The 23,975-nt window shown below is 45.0% G+C and overlaps 1 protein-coding gene across 6 annotated transcripts in view; it reads right to left on the minus strand.

Moving 5' to 3' along the window:
* ralgps1 (Ral GEF with PH domain and SH3 binding motif 1) overlaps window positions 1-23,975 on the minus strand; it is a 905,396-nt gene that overhangs the window by 606,295 nt on the left and 275,126 nt on the right. The gene's annotated exons all lie outside the window — the stretch shown is intronic.

Raw genomic sequence — 23,975 nt, forward strand, 5'->3', positions numbered from 1 at the left:
CCTCTCTCCCTCCTTCGCCCCCCTCTCTCCCTCCCTCGCTCCCCCCCCTCTCTCCCTCCCACGCTCCCCCCTCTCTCCCTCCCTCGCTCCCCCCTCTCTCCCTCCCTCGCTCCCCCCTCTCTCCTCCCCCGCTCCCCCCCTCTCCCTCCCCCTTCTCTCCCTCCCTCGCTCCCCCCTCTCCCCCTCCCTCTCTCCCTCCCTCGCACTCCCCCCTCTCTCCCTCCCCCCTCTCTCCTCTCTCCTCCCCCTCGGCTCCCCCCTCTCTCGCTCCCCCCTCTCTCCCTCTCTCTCTCCCCCCCTCCCCTCTCCCCCTCCTCTCTCTCTCCCCCACAGTCGCTCGCTCTCTTCCCCCCCAGTCGCTCGCTCTCTTCCCCCCCAGTCGCTCGCTCTCTTCCCCCCCCAGTCGCTCGCTCTCTTCCCCCCCACAGTCGCTCGCTCTCTTTCCCCCCCCCACAGTCGCTCGTTCTCTTCCCCCCCCCCCCCACAGTCGCTCGCTCTCTCTCTTCCAACATGGCCTCGGCACCGCCGGGCACTCCAGCTAGTATATAAATAAAAGGAATCGATCTGTCTATCTGTCCTTCTGTCTGTCCTCGGGTGTGCGTCTGTCCAGCTATGCGCTCGAAAGTTATACGGCGTACCTACGCGCGCGTTACCTCCGAAGAAAGCTTACGCTTCCGGGACGCTCGTAAGCATATTTACTTTTCGGTCGGACGAAAATTGTTCGTGCCTTATGCAAAAAAACCTTCAAAATTAAACTCATTATCTGCTACTTAGCATTGATTGACTGACGTCAAGGTTCGACCAATCCTGTGCCGTCACGATTGACCATCCTACAGTACGGTCCCCTGATGGTTGGCCAATCGGTGTGTGTGTGTGGGACTAATCATTTTCATCTCCGGGATCTGGCAGCCATTGTTTCACTGCCATTACTTCAGCTTCCAGCTCAAACTACTTTGATCATCCAGCTTTGAAAAAGTTAGTATCTCTTTTAAAAATAACATAAGATTTACCAAAAACGTTTTATAAGTACTTTCACTTTCATCTTTCAAGGTATTAAAAGGTAGAAATGTTGCCCGGCAGCAGATTGAGAGAGGGACACAGACAGGGCCCAAAAGCCTGGGACTCGATTTAAAATGTTGCCTGGCAGCAGATTCACAGAGGGACACAGAGAGGCCCCAAAGCCTGGCACTCGACTTAAACCGCCCAGCCAAAACAGCCCTGGCAAAGCCGGGCTCCCCCAGCTAGTATCAAAATAAAAGCCTTGAGCCCATTCCATTAATGTAAAATGTTAGGATACTAAAAGAGCTTAACGATTTCATACATAACATGCGTGAATTGCTAACTGTACATTCCTTTCACTCACTTCATAGGATTACATAGATCTACAGCACAGAAACAGGCCATTCAGCCCAACTAGTCTATGCCGGTATTTATGCTCCACTCGAGCCTCCTCCCATCTTTCCTCATCTAAATCTATCAGCATAACCCTCTATTCCCTTCTCCCTCATATGATTATCTAACCGCCCCTTAAATGCGTCTATACTATTCACCTCAACCACTCCCTGTGGTAGCGAGTTCCACACTCTCACCACTCTCTGGGTAAAGAAGTTCTTCTGAATTCCCTATTTGATTTCTTGGTGACTATCTTATATTGATGGCCTCTAGTTTTGCTCTTCCCCACAAGTGGAAACATTCTCTCTGTATCCACTCTATCAAAACCTTTCATGATTTTAAAGACCTCTATTAGGTCACCCCTCAGCCTTCTTTTTTCAAGAGAAGAGAGACCCAGCCTGTTCATCCTTTCCTGATATGTATACCCTTGCATTTCTGGTATCATCCTTGTAAATCTTCTCTGCACCTTCTCCAGTGCCTCTATATCCTTTTTATAATATGGCGACCAGAACTGCACGCAGTACTCCAAGTGTAGTCTAACCAAGGTTCAATACATGTTTAGCATAACTTCACTACTTTTCAACTCTGTCCCTCTAGAAATAAACCCTAGTGCTTGGTTTGCTGTTTTTATGGCCTTGCTAACCTGTGGCGCAACTTTTAGTGATTTGTGTATTTGTACTCCGAGATCCCTTTGTTCCTCTACCCCATTTAGATTCTTATTTTCCAAGTAATATGTGACCTCCCTATTTTTCTTACCAAAATGTAATACAGGTACACTATCCCTTATCCGAAAGCCTTGGGACCAGCTGAGTTTCGGTTTTCGGATTTCAGAAGGTATTATTATAAGACTGGGAAATTTGTATTTAACATAAATTGTAAAAGTTCAGGCTACCTCTTGCGACTGTTCCGTGTCTCATTCCCCTTCCTGCTTCTCTGGAAAGCCAGATATCGGCTGACTCCTACTAAGCTGGCCCGCAAATCAGGTCGGGGGTCGGGGGGGAGAAAAGAATATCGGACGGGCTGCGGTTCGGGTCGGGAGAAAAGAATATCGGACGGGCCGCGGTTCGGTTCGGGGGGAGAAAAGAATATTGGACGGGCCGCTGTATTGTTGGGTTCACTCTCCCGGTACCTCCTTCACACTGCCCGGCTCGGCCTGCAATCTCCTACCCAGGAGGGAACTCTGTGACCCTCTGCCCTGCTCAGCGTAAGTCGTGCGCCACTCTGGTCATGTCGTGCGCACGACTTACGCTGAACAAAAAAACTTTCGGTTTTTAGAGGTTATCGGTTTTCGGAAGTTCGGATAAAGGATAGTCTACCTGTACCTCACATTTATCTGTGTTGAATTTCATTTGCCAATTATATGCCCATTCTGCAAGTTTATTAATGTCTTCTTGTAATTTGTTGCAGTCCTCCTCCGTATTGGCTATCCCCCCAATTTGGTGTCATCCAAAAATTTAGAAAGTGTGTTTTTGATTCAAAGGTCTAAATCGTTAATTTATATTGTGAACAACAGTGATCCCAGCACTGATCCTTGTGGAACACCACTACCCACCTTCTACCACTATGAATAGCTACCCTTTACCCCTACTTTCTGCTTTCTGTTTTGAAGCCAGCTAGCTATCCATTCTGCAATTATATGTTTGCTAATTCATTGCAGAAGAATGCGAATCAGTTATTTCTTCCTCGAGTCACTGCGTGTGACTTTTGACTGCGAGAATACGAGTCTTGTGAAGATGTAGTTTCGTTGTCTGTCTTACTGGAAAATAGGCACCCAAAGTCATTTCATGAAAAAGGCAACTGCAGTATCCATCCCTTCCGCCTGCTTAGATGTATAATTTTAAAATACCAATAATCAACCCCTTCTATCCTCAAAAGACTCCTATACATACCATGGCACTATGCAAAGAACAGCAGGAAGTTCGTCCATGTCCCGGCCTTCATTCCTCCCTCAACCACCACCACCAAAACAGATTAACTGCTCATTCATTCATTCATCTGTGGCTTGTGGAACCTTGCTAGGTACAGGAACTGTCTGCCACACTGGCCTAGAGGTAAAATCCACCCTATTCTGTCCAGAGGGCAGCTATCCACAACACACCAATAAAATTCAGACTGTCCCACAAAACAAATCCTCAACTCTCCAGCGTGGTAGGTGCTTATTTATTCAGTAGTTAGTTCCTAAACTTAACCTACAGAAACTGTATCATTTTTCCATGAACTTCCAGAAATCTTGCTATTACGCAATAATAAGATATTCATTACAAAGAAAATATTATTTTGTTAATGAATTCCCAAGATTTGCATTTTACCAACAGCTGTTTTTATTTTAACAACTTACAGAACCCACGTCTGATCTCTTCAGTTGACCTACTTTGACACGATTGGAACCAGAACACTGATTTGCTGTGAACCACCCAAGTTCACAGCTGAAACCGATCGGTGTAGATTGAATCATTAAATAGTGAAACCCCTTCTATCGAGAGACATGCTTATTCAAGTAGGCTACTTATGAAGGTCTCTCTTTCTCCCCAGTCTTTTTGCGACATGGAAGGGGACTTTGAGGCCTCCCACCCGACGGAAGTCAGTTACTGACACCCTGAAAATGGTGGGGACTGACTTATCGCCCCGTGCCTACCGGGGGTGGGGCTGTCACTGGGTGGCCGGAAAGCTCACCCGCCTCGAGCAGTAGGCCCGTTTAATATGGAAACCGGAGACCTTCAACGTACGCAAGAGGCCGAATACCTTTTTAGGACAGTACTGTAAAAAAGAGAGATTCAGAAGTAGCTTACTTATATAGTCTTATTGAAACATCTAAGATTCTGAGGGGGCTTTGACAGGGCAGATGCAGAGAGGACGCTTCCCCTCATGGGGGAATCTAGAACTAGGGGTCACAGTTTCAGGATAAGGGGTCGCCCATTTAAGACGGAGGTGAGGAGGAATTTCTTCTCTCAGAGAGTGGTGAATCTTTGGAATTCTCTACCCCAGAGAGCTGTGGAGGCGGAGATAGACAGATATTTGAGTACAGGGGAGCGGGCGGGAAAGTGGAGTTGAGGCCAAGATCAGATCAGCCATGATCTTATTGAATGGCAGGGCAGGCTCGAGGGGCCAAATGGCCTACTCCTGCTCCTATTTCTTATGTTCTGATAAGCACGTCCTGTCTCTAGATGATAGAAGGGGATTCACTGTTCAATGATTCGATCTTCACTGATCTATCTTAGTTGGGAAGTCGGGTGCTCCGCAGCAAATCAGTGTTCCTGTTCAGTATCAGCTGGCGGCCCAGCCAAGGTGAAGACACGCAGGTTAAGTTTGCATTTGTTTTTTGTGGGGCTGGGGGGGGGGGAGCAGAAGTGCTCCTGAGCGCACCACACAAATCAGCCTGGGTTACTGCCACACAGCACATGACACATGGGAGCAACACGTGGGCAAGAGGCATGTTATCCGGGGCAGGCTCTTGGAAAAGGGCTGCCGGTCATCCACAAATGGTTTTGCTTCCGAACTGCAAAAGGCTTAGGAAGGCATCGAGGGTCCAGATTTAAGAAGTCCCATTAGTTGAACTGTCGCAAAGCAGCCGAACCGATAAATAAATTACCGTGTTAACGGGAGAAGACCACAGAACTAGCTGCAGACAAAGCAGCTGCTGACTGCAAATCGCACCAGTCAAAACATAAAGTACTGAAAGTACGAAGAAGGTGCTTCCCCTGCACACGGGTGCTGAGCTGGAGAGTAGTTCAGGCATTAAAACACGTTGGCTCGTATTTTCCGATCGCAGGCCTCCCGCAGGCGAAGGCCTGCGATCTGGAAAAAATCTGCGCCCTTACCTAAGGGCTCCCGGGATGCACACACTTCCACTCCTGAGCCTCTCCAAACTCCAAGTGCACAGGGCCCAAGTATCCCAGGGGCGCAGGTAGTTCGCAGCGTCCCTGGGATCACGTGGGCCATGGGGAGCCAATCACAGAAGGGAATCTCCCTTCATACATTTGACAGGAAGACCTGTCAAATGTATGAATGGAGATCAATGAAAAAAATAGTAAAACTTTAAATAAATATTTTTTAAAATCACATCTTTAAAATGACTTGAAATTTTATTATACAAAAATTAAATTTTTTGAAAAAAATAATTAAAGTATTTTTAAATGATAAATCAGTGAAAACAAACTTTTTTTTCTACTTTTTTCAACTCTTATCCTGGTAAAAGCCAGGCGCAAGAATTGTAAGGGTTTTCTGCGGGCGGAGGGTCTCCAAAACGTGGAACTATCCACTCACAGAGTCCCTTCTCCCGGGCAGCCGGAGGATCTGTCAAGACCATTCGTGACAGATCGGAAATGCCGGTTTTCACCGCATGCGCTGTGCATGCCTGAAACCGGCATTTGCGATGTCTCTACGGGTGGGTACACAGCGCGTACCCACCCGTAGGGATCGGAATATCCGGGCCATTATGAAGCGATCCACTACTTTGATTAAAAGTTCAGGGCCATAATCAGCCTAATATATGGCAGTGCACAAGTTCTCAGATACTTATTGATCCTTTTATCAGGTGTCCTATTGCCCAAGCTCAATGAAGCCATTCTCAAAAAGAACAGAAAACCTGATGAGAAAAGCTATCGTGTTGCAAAAGTACAAGAAGACATTCGAGTGGTCAAAGTTACAAATTCTGAAAGAACAATGAGTTTATATCAGAGAAAGTTATTTATTAAGTCTGTTGAAAACCCACTGAAGTTTAAGTTACAGGAAATGCATCACTGCTCACAATCATATGCACAGCTTGTGACAGCGACTTGGAGAGAGAATTACACATCATTCACTGTACTTCAACGTCGCTGCATCAAAAACCTGGAATTCCCTATAACAGAGTCGTTGGCATTTTATCACCACAGGACTTCTGGAGTTCAAGGAGAAGGTCCACAGCCACCTTCTCCAAACATCTAAGAATGGGTATTAAATGCAATCTTTCAAGCACTGCCCAATCCCGAGCCACGTGCAAATTGGCATAGGGACAAACAGATAGAGGTTTAAATGCGTGGCTCAAGAGTGGTGTGAGAGGGCAGGTTTCAGTTCATGGGGCACTGGCAACAGTACTGGGGAAAGAGGGAGCTGTTCCGTTGGTGCGGGCTCCACTTAAACTGGGCTGGGACCAGTGTCCTGGCAAACCAAATAACTAGGGAAGTAGACAAGGCTTTAAACTAATGAAGGGGGATGGGAGGATTCAGGAAAGTGTAAATTTAAAAGCAGCAAGAGAAATGTCAAGGCTCTAGAGCAAAGTAGAGTTTTGGGTAAAAATAAGCAGAGTGGGTCAGGAAGGGACAGAGAGAGTAACAAAGGTAATAGGGCAGCAGTGACTAAGGTGACATTAGGGGAAAAATAGAAAAGTCAAAGCTAAAGGCACTATATCCGAATGTGCAAAGCATTCGCAACAAAATAGATGAATTAATAGCACAGATAGAAACTAGCAAGTTTGATCTAATAGCCATAATGGAGACGTGGTTGCAAAGTGGCCAAGGTTGGGAACTAAATATTCCAGGATACTTAACTTTTAGAACAGATAGGCAAAATGGAAAAGGAGGAGGGGTAGCCCTGATAATAAAAGGATAGGATAAAGACAGTAGAGAGACAGGATCTTAGTTCCGAAAATCAAAAAGTAGCATCGGTTTGGGTGGAGCCAAGAAACAGCAAGAGGCAGAAAACATTGGTGGAAGTTGTTTATAGGCCCCCAAACGGTAGTTGTAATGTAGGGCAGAGTAGAAATTAGAGGTGCATATAACAAGGGTAATGCAGTGATCATGGGGGACTGTAATCTACATATAGACTGGGCAAACCAAATTTGCAGTAATAATATGGAGGACGAATTCATGGAATGTATGCAAGATAGTTTTCTAGATCAGTATGTTGAGGAACCAACTAGGAAACAGGCAATTTTAGATCTAGTATTGTGCAATGAGAAAAGGTTAATTAATAACCTTGTAGTAAAGGGGCCTTTAGGGAAGAGTGACCATAATATGATAGAATTTTATATTGAGTTCGAAAGTGATTGAGTTAAATCCGAAACTAAGGGTTTAAATCTAAACAAAGCAAACTACGTAGGTATGAGAGGCGAGTTAGCTACAGTAGATTGGGAAACTACATTAAAAAGGTATGACGGTAGGCAAGCAATAATTTACAACAAATATACATTCCTTTAAGGCACAAAAATCCCACAGGAAAAGTGGTTCAACCATGGCTAACAAGAGAAGTTAAAGATAGTGTTAGATCAAAGGAAGAGGCTTATAATGTTGCCAAAAATAGGAAGCCTGAGGATTGGGGGGATTTTAGAATTCAGCAAAGGAGGACCAAGAAATTGATAAAGAAAGGGAAAATAGAATGAGAGTAAACTAGCGAGAGTCATAAAAACAGACAGTAAAAGCTTCCATAGGTATGCAAAAAGGAAAAGATTAGTGAAAGTAAATGTGGGTCCCTTACAGGCTGAGACAGGAGAAATTATAATGGGGAATAAGGAAATAGCAGAGAAATTAAACAAATACTTTGTGTCTGTCTTCACGGAAGAAGACGCAAAATACTTCCCAGAAATAGTGGAGAACCAAGGGTCTGGTGAGAATGAGGAACTGAAAGAAATTAGTATTAGTAAAAAATAGTACTAGAGAAGTTAATGGGACTGAAAGCCGATAAATCCCCTGGACCTGATGGTCTACATCCTAGGGTTTTGAAAGAGGTGGCTATAGAGATAGTGGATGCATTGGTTGTCATTTTCCAAAATTCCATAGATTCTGGAACGGTTCCCGTGGATTGGAAGGTAGCAAATGTAACCCCACTATTTAAATAAGGAGGGAGAGAGAAAATGGGGAACTACAGATCAGTTAGCCTGACATCAGTAGTAGGGAAAATGTTAGAATCTATTATTAAGGACTTGGTAACAGGGCACTTAGAAAATACTAATAGGATTGGGCAGAGTCAACATGGATTTATGAAAGGGAAATCGTGTTTGACTAATCTGTTAGAGTTTTCTGAGGGTGTAACTAGCATAGATAAGGGGGAACCAGTGGCTGTGGTGTATTTGGATTTTCGGAAGGCATTCGATAAGGTGCCACACAAGAGGTTATTGAACAAAATTAGGGCTCATGGGATTGGGGGTAATATAATGGCATGGATTGAGGATTGGTTAACAGACAGAAAACAGAGAGTAGGAATAAATGGGTCATTTTAGGGTTGGCAGGCTGCAACTAGTGGGGTACCACAAGAATAAGTGCTTGGGCCTCAGCTATTCACAATCTACATCAATGATTTGGATGAGGAGACCAAATGTTATATATCCAAGTTTGCTGATGGTACAAAGCTGGGTGGGAATGTAAGTTGTGAGGAGGATGCAAGGAGGCTTCAAGGGGATATAGACAGGCTAAGTAAGTGGGCAAGAACATGGCAAATGGAATATAATGTGAAGTTATCCACTTTGGTAGGAAAAATAGAAAAGCAGAGTATTTTTTAAATGGTGAGATTGGAAATGTTGGTGTTCAGAGGGACCTGGGTGTCCTTGTACACGAATCACTGAAAGTTAACATGCAGGTACAGCAAGCAATTAGAAAAGCAAATGGTATGTCGGCCTTTATTACAAGAGGATTTGAATACAAGAGTAAATACGTCTTACTGCAATTATATAGGGCCCTGGTGAGGCCACACCTGGAGTATTGTGTACAGTTTTGGTCTCCTTACCTAAGGAAGGATAGACTTGCCATAGAGGGAGTGCAACGAAGGTTCACCAGACTGGTTCCTGGGATGGGGGGATTGTCCTATGAGGAAAGATTGAGTAGACTAGGCCTATATTCTCTAGAGTTTAGAAGAATGAGAGGCGATCTCATTGAAACATACAAAATCCTTAGGGCTTGACAGGGTAGATGCAGGGAGGATGTTTCCCCTGGCTGGGGAGTCTAGAACTAGGGGTCACAGTCTCAAAAATAAGGGGTCGGCCATTTAGGACTGAGATGAGGAGAAATTTCTTCACTCAGAGGGTGGTGAATCTTTGGAATTCTCTACCCCAGAGGGCTGTGGAGGTGCAGTCGTTGAGTATATTCAAGACAGAGATCGATAGATTTTTGGATATTAAGTGGAATCAAGGGATATGGGGATAGTGCAGGAAAGTGGAGTTGAGGGAGAAGATCAGCCATGATCTTATTGAATGGCGGAGCAGGCTCGAGGGGCCAAATGGCCGACTCCTGCTCCTATTTCTTGTTATGTAGCAAATAATAAAACTTACACTAGAAGGTTTCACTTTAAAATTCTGGTTTAAAAAATTAGATATTTATTATTTTTTCCCCTCCACTGTCCCCGGCACTATTATTTCACACCAATGGAATGTCCTTTCACACATCATTTCCATGGCCACGCTTTCATCAAGATATTTATGGCGGACTGCAACTCTGCCACTGCCATTGGAAACAAATAAACTTCAGCCTAATGTTGTAATTGTAAAGTTTGTGTGTCTGTTCAAAACACTGCAGTAATAGAATGCACTGAAATGGTTCATTGTGCACTTTTGAGCTAATTGGCAGTGTTGGGAAACTCATTTGCATTACTTCAGCATGGATCACCAAGGTTTAAACCTGCATAATTGTGTCAACTGTTAAAAAGATAAACAGCAGCAATAAATGTATTGCCTTGGGTCCATTGGGTAGTAATAAAACCTGGTCCAAGAATACTTTATAACGCTGATGGTGTATTGGTTTTTATAACGGGTAGTAAATCTAGTGCTATTAAAATAAATTGGATCTGTCCCCTTATAATTGGCTAACTGATGTTTTAGTTCAGTTGGGGGGGGGGTGGGGGAGGAGATATTTCATTTGTGTTGAAACTATATTGCAATCTGTGCCCACACTCAAACATGTGCAACATGCAGGCTACACATTGCTGCCCGATAGTAAGATCAATCACTCTCCGAATACCTGGCTGTAAATTCCAAAGGGAATGAAACGTACCCGCGGCACAGAGACAGATTCAGTCAGTGGGTTAGACACGAGCCAAAACAGCGGAGGGTCAGATGAGGAAAGAAAGCAGACTAAGAAACAACGGCAAGTCCCCGATTGCAGAAGGGACGCGCAAATGTTATCTGCAAGCTGGGAAATTATTTTGCTTTCAAACTCGCCAGGACTAGAAAGAAACTTGCCCCTCGTCAAGCAAAAAGTTCCCCACTGCAGTTATTTAATCAGGTGTGTAGGTATGTGGACTTCTCAGTGATTGTAACCCCTCTCAGATTGAAGTCCCTGCACCACTTCCAAAGGCTTTCCAATTTTTCTTAGGCTGCCTAAAGTAGCAATGTTTCTGTGATTTGGGTCCCTGCTTTGATTAACATTATGTAACCGGGATAATGTTTGCATGCTTTCAGAATAAGCTCTGAAAGGATAAATTGGGGGGGGGGGGGGATTGTAAAGGAAATGAAATGAAAATCATTCAATCTTTAAACAGTTAAACGACAACTGGCTTAATGTACAAAACCACACATTCATGTGCTTGTTATATAAATGCTTTTTTCTCAAAAGACGGTGATTAAGCCGTAAAACAATCAACCCACAATATTTTTTCGGTACATTCTCTTCCATTTCACCAGCTCACAAAATTGGAAATAGTCTGCGAAGGTTAGACCAGGCTGACTTGCGGTTTCTTTGACAGGTCTACAAACATGGACCAGCTCCAGTCTACAGTGAGATTGGTTCCAGTGATTCCCGTTACTCTTACTTACCCTCCATAATGAAAACCAAGATCCTAAAAGTAATAAGTATGTAAATGTTGAGCTAGTGAGGGAGGTCGCTGATTTGACCAACTGCACAAAGTATCTTTTGTAGGTGACTGGCTTTGTAGTCTATCGGCTTTGTAGTCTATCTCAACTGCCTCCCCAAGTTCAGCATTCACGAACTTGACCGGTTTTTAATTGGGTTTGGTTTCTACATCGAAGACATTAATGTAGATTAGGAACAGTTGGGGCCCCATCGCCAATGTGTGCGGCACGGCACTCAATAACCAAATCTCAACACAATTCCCCTAACAAGTACCTGCTGTTTTCTTTCCTTCACACCCAGATTTACCTTGAATACCCACTGCGTTCAGCTTCAATACACCTTTCATGGGGAACTCTGTCTAAAGCATTTTTCTAAATCTACGTACATATGGTTTAACTACTCTCCACTTGGGAATGCCACTGCCTCAGAAACATCAAGGAGCTTCATCCTGTAGCAGTTTCCCCTTCTGAACCATGTTTGCTATTATTAATTTGATTATTTTCATTTAGATGCTCAAATTTGCTCCTGATGATTCAGTCCATTATTTCACCAAGTACAGGAAACTCTCTTTTTACCAGCACCTAAATAACCAGAAATCTCTCTTAACCGGCAAAATTCAGGAGTAGGTTCAGGTAAGTTTTACTTCATATTAGTGGCCGTGTAACCGGGGTTCCTGGATCTGTGGCCGTGTAACCGGGGTTCCTGCACCTGTTGCCATGCAACAGGGACGCCTGGATCTGTGGCCGTGTACGGGGCTCTCATACCTTAGTAAGTATACCTGTCTGTAATCCAGACTTATTGATCAACCGGCACCACGTCAGTGCCGGATTAAAAAAAAAGTTTCCTGTACTGATGTCAGAAGGTTGTGGGTTCAAGTCCCACACCAGGGACTTGATCACAAAAAGCTAGGCTGATGCTCCAGTGCAGTGCTGAGGGAGTGCTGCACTGTCGGAGGTGCCGTTTTTCGGATGAGACGTTAAACCGAGGCCCCGTCTGCCCTCTCAGGTGAACGTAAAAGATTCCAAGGCACTATTTCGAAGAGGAGCTGCGGAGTTATCCCCGGTGTCCTGGCCAATATTTATCCCTCAATCAACATAGCAAAAACAGATGATCTGGTCATTATCACATTGCTGTTTGTGGGAGCTTGCTGTGTGCAAATTGGTCGCCGCGTTTCCCACATTACAACAGTGACTACACTCCAAAAGTACTTCATTGGCTGTAAAGCGCTTTGAGACGTCCGGTGGTCATGAAAGGCGCTATATCAATGCAAGTCTTTCTTTCTTTCATGTAGTTGCCCAGATTAGATTTGGCATTTCCCTTGAATTACGAGTACTTGCGTATACTTAGTCTTAACCCAATAACTCATTGGCTCAGTTTTTATACAGTTTATAATTCAGCCACTTTTTTCCATTAGATTTTTCCCCACACGTTGCTTTTAAACCTTAAATTTCAACAGACCGTGGATTATTACAGCCATAAACTATTTTCTGACTTGTACAATGTTATGTTAAGAAAATACCACTATATTCCTTAAAGAATTCAAAAAGATTCATTTGTTGTGCATGCATTTCCAGCATTTGAGACCCCAATGTAGCTCTGCCCAAATCATAATATTGAAGCCGCTGCGATTGATGAATTGGAAGTTAATTGCACAGTTCAAGCACTCTACTGAAAACATTCAGCTTCAAATTATTGAATAAATGTGCGGAAACTTAATTTTTGGGGAAGAAAGGATCTGGAGAGATTTTAGGGCGCAAACAAAACTTTAATTTCATCATTTCTGCTATGTGCCAATGATATAAAAAAGTAACAGGAGGGAGAATTTTCTGCCTCATGTGCAGTGACCTTGTGGTTTCTTAGTATGTGGTAAACATCGTTGGCTGTTTTGAAAATCAGTGAAAGCTGGAACTGTACAGGCAAATCTAACTTTTTTCTGGAGAAACTATAGGACTGGAGAATTCCTCAAACACTGAAATGAGTGAATTCACAATTGAGCTGGAAGGTTACTTTTATTTATTTATATATTAAAAAAATATGTATATATTTTTTTAAGTTTAGCGTTAACTTGATACGCTCAATTTTGTAGACTTCCAAGTCACACAGCTATACTGGCAGAGGTCTTGGAGCGGATTATCCGCGCTTTCCTTCGGGCATTGGCTGTGGTGTGAGCAGACTGAACAAGGAATCTTTCGAATAGATCAAACGACTTGCCAAAACCCATCAAGCGTCCCTCAACATGGTTTGTAAAGCTGTCAAGGTTACTCGCCTGTGATAGCTTGCAGACATTCGTTGTGCTGCATATAATTAATTGCTAGGATACCTTCTGTGCAGAAGCATGATACGTTACTGATATTCACGTAAAAGTAAAAAGGTTTGTATCTCTCTAGGCCCACAATATTATTGGCTAGATGCTTTATTCTGAATTAAAAAAAAGTTGTGCAATATCCCAACATGTAGACTGAAAACAGATTTTTTGATATTTTATGCAGACATTAAAAAGTTAACCAACGTATCTGTATATAATCCAACATTGATGTTTGCACTTTGGAATGTTCATAAACTCAGAGCCCTGAACCCTCTGATCCACAGAGCTGGAAAGTTCGGCTGACTATTCTAGCATCTGGCCTGCTTTAAATATAGTGGGTGAGTCAGAAACCATTACAATCGATACAGGCTGATCCATATCATGTAATTCACATTCTAATAATCTTAAATTCATTTTCCTTGACCATTTGATCTTACAGCATACAGCTAAAAAAAAAACAACTCACTCAATCATAAACATACTTGGAAAATGCTACTTAAATGCATTTCACAGGTCATTTTTCACTTAGTGAAGTTTTTGTATAATATTTTTTCTCTTAGGCTAGCTATTACACTGCAGGCATGTAAAAATTACAACTTGCCTAAACATCTGTTATTCAGTGAGGGTGGATGGGTTTGCCTGCATTAGTAAACTAATATGACATTTTCAAATAAAATTTACATAACAAAATTAGCAAATCTTGTTATTAATGTTGGTAATTTTGAAAGTTATGTCGAGGACATAAAGTCAGAGCCAGTCCATTCAGGAAAGAAGTTAGGAAACATGTCTTCACACAAAGGGTGGTGCAACTCTCTCCCACACAAAGCAGTAGATGCAAGCTCAATTAATCATTTAAAATCGGAGATCGACAGATTTTTAGCTAGCCAAGGGATAGAGACTGTTTTCTGATTGGCGGATATAACAAATGGTGTTCCCCAGGGATCTGTACTGGGGCCTCTGCTTCATCACCACATCATATCACCGTATCAATGACTTGTATATCCAAGTTTGCAGATGGCACTAAGTTTGAAGGCGCAGTAAGTTGTGTAGTTAAAAAAAAGACTTGCATTTATATAGCGCCTTTCATGACCACTGGATGTCTCAAAGCACTTTACAGCCAATGAAGTACTTTTGAAGTGTAGTCACTGTGGTAATGCAGAAAACGCGGCAGCCAATTTGCGCACAGCAAGCTCCCACAAGCAGCAATGTGATAATGACCAGATAATCTGTTCGTATTATGTTGATTGAGGGATAAATATTGGACACCGGGGATAACTCCCCTGCTCTTCTTCAAAATAGTGCCATGGGATCTTTTACATCGGTTTAACGTCTCATCCGAAAGACGGCACCTCCGACTGTCTGTGTGGAGTTTGCACATTCTCCCCGTGTTTGCGTGGGTTTTCTCCGGGTGCTCCGGTTTCCTCCCACAGTCCAAAGATGTGCGGGTTAGGTTGATTGGCTATGATAAATTGGCTATGATAAATTGACCCTTAGTGTTAGGAGGATTAAATACGTGGGGTTACAGGGATAGGGTGGGATATGTGTTGGTGTAGGGGTTACGGGGATTGGGTGGGATATGTGTCGGTGCAGGCTCGATGGGCCGAAATGGCCTCTATCTGCACTGTGGGGTTTCTGTGATTCTGTGAACTGTGCAGCACTCCCACAACTGGAGTGTCAGCCTAGATTTATGTGCTCAAGTCCCTGGAGTGGGACTTGAACCCACATCCTTCTGACTCAGAGGCGAGTGTGCTACCCGCTGAGCCACAGCTCCCACAGTTGGGAGAAGGAAGATACAAAGAGACATAGGCAGACTAAGTTAATGGGCAAAAACTATGACAGTCAAAGTGCAATGTGGTGAAGTGCCAAGTCATCGACTAGGGATCTGAGAAAGCGAAATTGGAATATTTTCTTAATGGTGAGAGACTAGAAACTGTAGAGGAGCAAAGGGATTTAGGAGTCCATGTGTGCAAATCACTAAAGGCTAATGCACAGGTACAAAAAGTAATTAAAAAGGCTAATGGAACCTTGACCTTCAGCTCAAGGGGGTTGGAATAAAAAGTGAGGAAATTATACTACAATAGTACAGAGCCTTAGTCAGGCTCTATCTGGAGTACGGCATTCAGTTTCGGGCGCTGAACCCCAGCAAGGATACATTGGCAGATTCACGAGAACGATACCAGGCCTTAAAGAGTTAAATTATGAAGACGGTTTGAGTAAACTTGGTCGGTATTCCTTTCAGTTTAGACAGTTGCGGGGTGATCTGATTGAGGTCTTAAAATGATAACCAAATTTGAGAGGGTAGATACAGAGAAACTATTTCCTCCGGTGGGGGAATCCAGAACAAGGGGGCAAAATCTTAACATTAGAACCAAGCCATTTAGGAGTGAAATCAGGAAGCACTTCTTCACACAAAGGGTAGTAGAAATCTGGAACTCAATCCCCCAAAAGACCGTGGATGTTGGGTTAAGTGAAAGTTTCAAGACTGTGATCGATAGATTTTTGTTGGGTAGAGGATGTGGAGTAAAGGCAGGTGAATGGAGTTGAGGTGCAGATCAGTCGTGATCTAAGTGAATGGCGGAGCAGGCTTGAGGAGCCGAGTGTCCTGTACCAATCTTTCTACGAACTTAATGATAGATGTACGAAAGAGGATCCCCAGCTGTTAGAGAACAGCCTAACAAATTTTCAGATTGTGTAAAATATTATATATTGTCCCACTGTTCACAGTTGAAAATCCCAAAAATATCACAAGGGACATGGAATATAAAATCTAAAAGAGAACTTAAAGGTAATAAATGTACAAAACATTGTGAAATCTGAGAACTCTCTGCTATTCCCCACATTAAGGTTTGCTGTCATTTCAATCACACCTTGGTGAAATAAGGGGGGAGAAATTGGGTACCTTTGCACCTCCCATTAGTGCCTCCAGGGGGCGCCAACAGGGCACTACTGGCTTAGCGACTGGGCGCGGCGATAGTACCGACGCCTGTGAAATTAAAGTGGAGGTTTGCGGCAGCAGTACACACTAGCGCCACGCTCTCCTGCAGCGGGAGATCGTGACATCATCTGGCTGCGCAGCGCCCCGGTAACGCCCCGGCTCAGAAATTCACTCTCGCCCCCTGCCGTTAGCAACGACAGGTGGAGGAGGCGGTCTGCAGTCGGATGAGCGCTGGAGGAGCGCTAAATAAAAGGCGTCATCATCCGGTTTATTTTTAGTCGGCAAAGACTGCTGCCTCGTCAGTTTGGCACAGGCAAACGGGCATTTTGAGTGATTTCAACGTGTTTCAGTTGAAGGAGGCTTCTGCCTCAGAAAAAATATTTACTTTCATTCAGGTGAGATTTGATAGTGCAACATTTCCATACTTCATTTCCATACTTCAATGGGGGCTATACTGGCACTGGACCTCGCCCCCAGTGTCACCGTCAGAAGCAGGGCGAGAGATTGCAAAACATGGTCAGAGGGAGGAGGGCCAACAGGGCTCTCAACAGGAGGCCTTACCCTCCCAGGGTATTCCAGCAGCATTTCTCCTACATCAATCTCACTGAGGAGCAGTGTCTTCGAAGGCTCCACTTCACCAAGGGCATGGTCACAGAGCTCTGCCTCCTCCTGCAGCCAGACCTCAAGCCTCACATCAGGAGCAACATGTCTCTCTGTGGCAGTCAAGGTCACCGTCGCCCTCAATTTCTACGCCAGCGGATCCTTCCAGTGCGCAACATGAGACATAGCGAATATCGCGCAGTTCGCCGTCCATTGCTGCATCCGTGAGGTCACAGGTGCTTTCTACATAAGCAGAAGGGACTACATTTCCTTCCCCATGGCCAGAGAGAAGCAGTGCGAACGTGCATGTGGCTTTGCCAGGATAGCAGGCTTCCCATGGTGCAGGGTGCCATTGACTGCACCCACGTCGCTCTGCAGGCACCCTGTAACATTCCTGAGGTATTCCGTCACCACAAAGGCTACCACTCACTTAATGCGCAGTTGGTGTGCAACCACACACAGCGAATCGTCACCGTCAATGCCCGCTATCCTGGCAGCAGCAATGATGCTTTCATCCAGCACCAGACTGGTGTGCCAGATCTGTTCCAGCCACCACATCAAGCTTGCGGCTGGCTGCTGGGAGACAAGGGCTATCTGCTCTTCACCTGGCTGATGACTCCCCTCCGCAACCCCAACATTTGTGCCCAGCACTCATATAATGAGAGCCGTGCCGCCACCAGGAACATCACTGAGCAGACCATTGAGGTGCTCAAGCAACGGTTCCGCTGCCTTGAGTGCTCGGGAGGAGCCCTCCAGTGCTCGGCTGAGCAGGTGTTCCATTTCATGGTGGTCTGCTGCATGCTCCACAACTTGGCCATCACGAGGGCCCAGCCATTGCCACCAGGCATAGCCGCAGGAGGAGGAAGAAGGAGACAAGGAGGACAAGGATGACGAGGAGGAACAGGAGCACGAACATCAGCAATGGAGGAGGCCGCCACTCAATCGGCCTTGTGGAGGGGCAGTCCGCGACAGCCTCATCAGACTTCGGTTCCAATGAATTGGAAGCCACTTCCCGGTTGCTCAGCACGTCCCCATCATTCCATACCATACCCCAAAGCTGGAATGAGAGACAGCCCCAAATCTACAACATTCCAATAATAAATTTATCCACATTCAGCAACCACATATATATAGCAACAACATTAACTAATCACCCTTGTGCAAACCCTTACTTCCCCTCTTTACAGTGCCTTTTCCTAATCTAGTGCTCCTACATAGCGTCCCTTCAGTGGCTGCAGCACGACTGGTGGAAGGCTGCTGAGTGTCGGTGCCACAGACTACAGATGGCCTTGCAGGACGCCCTTGACCAGCTCTGGCCTGGAAGGCCCGGCTGTACACTGCACCACCTCAGGATGGGTGGCGGCAGTCTGGGCTGGCTGGATGACAGGCAGCAACAAGGGCAATGGCAGAGTGACAGTGCTGGGATCAGCAATGCTGTCATCCTGAGAGAGAGAGGACAGCAGGTTCCCGCTCCATTGACATACTGCCGCTCCCCTGGGGCAGCACCTCTGCATCCCCACCAATCTGCTGCATCACAGATTGCTGGGCTACTGAGGCACCGTGAGATCCCCGGTGGACTGTGGTAGTCACAGCGACGATGATAGCAGGCAGAGCTTGCGTGGCATCAAGCTGAGACTGCATGAGAGCAGTCTGAGACTGGATGGCAGCAACCATTGACTGCATTACAGCACTAAGACGTTGCGTCGCTTCCGCCTGTGCTGCAATGGAAGCTGCCACATCGCCCATGACACGAGTCATGAGGTCTGGATCACCACAGTCTCTCTGGGAGTCTGCCATCCTCTGCAGAATTGGAAATGATGGGCTCCATGGTGTGTGCAGAGCTCTGTGCAATGTTGCAGGCGGACTCCTCCACGCTCCTTACCATTGCAGAGGGGCTCTCGGGCACCCTTGCCATTGCACCTATCATCTCGGAGTGCATGGCCGTCACCTTTCTTGTGAACGCCTCCCCATCGAGGTCCTCATCTGAGTCGTGTGTAGCAAAACTCGCGCGCGAACTCACCCTCCAGGGAGCTGGCTCCCGAGCTACCCTTTCCCCAACCTTGCTGCAGCTCGCTCAACCCCGGTGCATCACCCAGTGCAGACCCCTCTACTAAACTTCTCTGTAAAGATCGCGTAGTGCCGGTATCTGAGGTGGTGCCTGCGGGTGATAGATGCAGTGACGCGGTGCTTTGCTCCTCCTCCTCTTCGCTTCTTCCTCACTCTGTGGGAGGCTCAGGGACATGCTGGTCATCTGGTTGCTGACTCTCTGAACGCATAAAGGCACAAGAATCACGTTAAGGTGAGGGAAGGTGGGCAGGAAGGGAGCAAGGAATGCAGACAGTATCAGGAGCTGGAAATTGGGAAAGGCTTATGGTGTGAGGGTGAAGTGGGATGAGAGAAGGAGAGGGGATGAAGATACCATTGTTGCCCCCAAGGGGGTCAACGTTGCCGACGGCCATGCCGCCCACCATCTGCTGCCCAGTGAGTCACAGCATTCGCTCCTCCAGGTCTGAGAGCTGCTGGAGCTGCGCATCACCCCCGCCTGTTCTCTGTGCTGCTCCCTCCTATTGTGAGCCAACTTGGCCTGCAAGAGAAACAAATGTGTGTGAGTCAGAGTGCAGATATGTGTTTGGGAGATATGCCTGTCATAGTGGAATAGCGGTGATTGTTGGTAAGGCGTGAGATGTGGATGTGCGTTTGAGTAGGTGCAGATGCTTGGTGGGCGAGTGGTGGTTTGTACAGTGTGTAGACTGAGGTTCAGATGCTGGTATGTAGGACCTGTTGAAGCATGTACTCACCCTGACAGCCAGAGTGAGGTCATTGAATTTCTTCCGACACTCTGTCAGGCTGTGTACGACCACACTATTGGCTTAGACCACCTGGGCCGCTTCCCTCCACATTGCCCTGAATGCCTGGGGCAATGGCCTCCTTCCAGTGTCCGGGAACAGCACTGCCCTCCTTCGCTCCACTCCCGCGACCAATGCCTCGCCCGTGAAACGACAAGCTCTCTCCCTGGGAGTGGGATCAGCCATCACGATCAGAGGATCGAGGTCCTTACATGTCACCTTCATAGCCAGCAATGCTGATAATGAGGACCTGCACAATGATGCAACCTCCCCTTTAAGAGCTGGAAGGGGCCAGTGTGTGAAGGATCATTCCTGATTGCATAGCAGCTGAAATTCATTATCACTCTGCAGGTAGCGCCCCTGTAGTGCCCTGCTTAGGTCATTGGCGCTTGATTTCGTGCTCCAGCTCTTTCTAGGAGCACTGAAAGCCAATTTAGAGAAACCTCAGACACATTAGCACCTGGTGCTAATTTTTCACGATTTCAAAATTTAGTGCTCCAAGCGGGGCCGATACCGAATTTCTCTCCCAAAATGTTTTTACTGGTCATACAGTCTGTGGTAAACCACTGTTATAACCTGTCTGTGTCTGTATGTGTATTCCACTAGGTACAGGTCTGGACATGCCTCGGCTGACTCCTCCCACTATTCCAGGTGTATAAGTGACTACCTCCCAGTCCCTTAGTATTCTGGACGGGTCGACCACTCGAGACAAGACCTTCATTCTTTAGTTAATAAAAGCCTGGTTGTTACTCGCTCAACCTCAGTCTTTTGAGTAATTGATGGCGCATCACAGTCCACTTGCAGTCAACCAACTATCAATAAGGAAAGAAAAAGGAGGAACAAATTTGCATTTATATAGCATCTTTCATGCCCTCAGGACATCCGACAGCACTTTCAACCAATGAAGCACTTTTGAAGTGTGGTCACTGTTGTAATGTAGTTACTTTACTGTTATCGGAGTTTTCTGATTGTGGGCTTAGAAATAGTATTTGCACGGTTTCTTTCCAAGTTTACTGATTTTAAAAGTTGCCTATCCATGTTAGCAATATGTTCAATTTATTACTCTCTCTCCACTATAATTACTGTTATTCCACAGTAATTATTGGGTTCATGGCTGGATTATAATTAGGAGCGCAAACTGTTCATCTGGAAATAAAGGCAACTCATAAGCCTACTGTAAGTGGGTTATAAATTATTTTTAGTCATGCCAAGCCTTACAACATTAAAATTAAAAGGGGATTTTTGTGAACCGTTCTAAAAACATAACCAATTTCCATTACGTTCCTCCCCAACCACACCCACCCCCCCCCCAAAAGAAAATCAGTCACGAAGTTAGTAATCATTCGTCTGTTGCCTTAAGAATGTGAATTATCAAACAAGGCCCGGGTAATGGAAGGAAAAATCAAAGCGTTCATTTTTGTCACGGTCTGTAGGACTACTGCAACCAGTTTAATGATCCGTGGCAACCTGGAACTCTATACACCTCTAATAAAATGCAGCTGAGAGAAATTAGCTTTCAAGTTTTTGGTTAAATTAGCTGGTACCACACCACAACTTGATTCAGTCGCTATAATCTTCGGATATGCGAACTGCACTCCTGATGCAAAAGTTTTGATAAGAATTAATTTTCTCTACTTTTGCCAGAACACAACTCACAACATCCATCATTCCACAGAATGTTAATTCCCCCGTTATTAAGGAAATAAATATCGATCATACCCAGAACGAAGGTTATTAAACCTCACAGGCACAGTCCCTTTGTACAATTTCTTATAGCTCACCTCTTACGCTGTTAACATAAAGGTTTCCAATGCTCAGCAACTTAAAGGGGGCTTGATCGGGTGGATGCGGGGAGGATGTTTCCACTGATGGGTGAGACTAGAACTAGGGGGCATAATCTTAGAATAAGGGGCTGCCCTTTCAAAACTGAGATGAGGAGAAACTTCTTCACTCAGAGGGTAGTAAATCTATGGAATTTGCTACCCCAGAGAGCTGCGGAAGCTGCGACATTAAATAAATTTAAAACGGAGATAGACAGTTTCCTAGCTGATAAGGGAATTAGGGGTTACGGGGAGCGGGCAGGGAAGTGGACGTGAGTCTAGGTTCGGATCAGCCATGATCCTACTGAATGGCGGAGCAGGCCCGAGGGGTCGTATGGCCTACTCCTGCTCCTACTTCTTATGTTTTATGTTAAATGTTTTGGAATTAGTCTGACTGACAAGGTACATCTTCAGTTTATTATTTTCTACTCCATTTACTATTTAAGGTGTATCCCTTTCCCTACTCTTACTTTCAAAATGTATTATTTCACAATTTCTATGCATTTGCCACTTATCTGCTTATTCTGCCAATGTGTCACACCTCCTGTAGTCTTCTGCAAGCATCATTACAATTTGCAATGTTTAAATTTAAGAAAATGCAAAATAGTTCGGGCACAGTGGCATAGTGGTTATGTTACTGGACTAGTAAGCCAGAGGCCTGGAATAATGATCCAGAGATGTGAGTTCGAATCCCACCATGGCAGCTGGGGAATTTAAATTCAGTTAATTAAATAAATCTGGAATTAAAAAGCTAGTATCAGTAATGGTGACCATGAAACTACCGGATTGTCATAAAAACCCATCTGGTTCACTAATGCCCTTTAGGGAAGGAAATCTGCCATCCTTACCCGGTCTGGCCTATATGTGACTCCAGACCCACAGCAATATGGTTGACTCTTAACTGCCCTCTGAAATGGCACAAGTTGAAATGGTAACAAGCCATTCAAGTTGTACCACACCGCTACAAAGACCTTCACCACACGGACTGCAGCTGTTCAAGAAGGCAGCTCACCACCACCTTAACAAGGGCTACTGGGGATGCCAGCGACAACCAAATCCCATGAAAGAATATTTATTTTTTTAAATCACAGTATATTATTTAGAAATTGAGTAGAAAGAAAACAACAAAAAATGGAAATGAAGGAAGCAAACAGAAAATAGGAAAGGGAAAGACAGGGTGGGCAGAAGTAACAAAATGTTTTAATTTGAGTTATAAAGGGTTATTATAGTAAATCGGCTACTCCTGACTTTGGGCTGTAATATTGGAGTTTGTGTTCGTGCCAGTGTGTGAACTAAAAACTTCTTTTAAGAAGTCCGGGGAGACTGGAATATCCCTGGACCAGGTGGCAGTGCAAGGGAAAAGCACCCTAACTTACAAAAGTCCCTAGTTAAAAAAAAACAAATAGATGAGAGGCACGGAGAGAATACCGCCTCCTGGGATGAATGTCAACTTCAGTAGTCCTGTACATAGCCACTAGGCTACCGTACCTTGAAAGTAACTAATGTGACAAGTAAATGTTCACTAACACAATGTTTACTAATGTACTTTGCCCTGTTCCACATCTAGTTTTCTCTCATACAACGCTGATTATGAAAGAAGCCCAAAAACAGAGAGGAATTACAATAAACTGTCAAAACCGGAAGATTTCAACTATTAATTTCGCACTAGTCACTTACTTTTAATGTATAACCTGTTACCACATTACAAAGTAATATTTTAAAAATAACATCAAACTTGATTAAAATACTAACAATTATACAAGTGAGACCCTGACTAAAATTACATCCGATCACTAGCATTTACTGCAGAATTATACAGCACAGATAGACATGGAGCAAAGTTCCTATTTCGTTGAATCTGTTTGTATTCATCAAGTCTGTGATACAGGGAAGGGAAATTGATGGAGGCCAAGAGGGCCTCTGTTATGGTCTCACTGCCTGCCCTTGGAGGTAGTAAGTGGGGGGGTGGGGGGGGGGGGGGGGGGTGGTGGATGGAGCGTTTCAGGCGAGTGTCTAATTACAGCATGGCAAGTTTACATTGACGGTTTCTATTATAAATGTACATCAGGAACATCCTTCCTCCATCTAGTCTGTCTAGTCCTGTTAGAATTTTATAAGTTTCAAAGAGATCCCCTCTCATTCTTCTAAACTCTAGCGAATATAAGCCTCATCGACCCTAACTCTCTCCATACATCATTCCTGCCATCCCAGGTATCAGTCTGGTGAATCTTCGCTGCACTCCCTCCATGGCAAGAACATCCTTCCTCAGATAAGGCGACCAAAACTGCACACAATACTCAAGGTGTGGTCTCACCAAGGTCC

This window comes from Somniosus microcephalus, chromosome 23, assembly GCF_052327205.1.
Source record: "Somniosus microcephalus isolate GS21.2 chromosome 23, FLI_Smic_1.0, whole genome shotgun sequence".
Taxonomy (NCBI): Eukaryota; Metazoa; Chordata; class Chondrichthyes; order Squaliformes; family Somniosidae; genus Somniosus; species Somniosus microcephalus.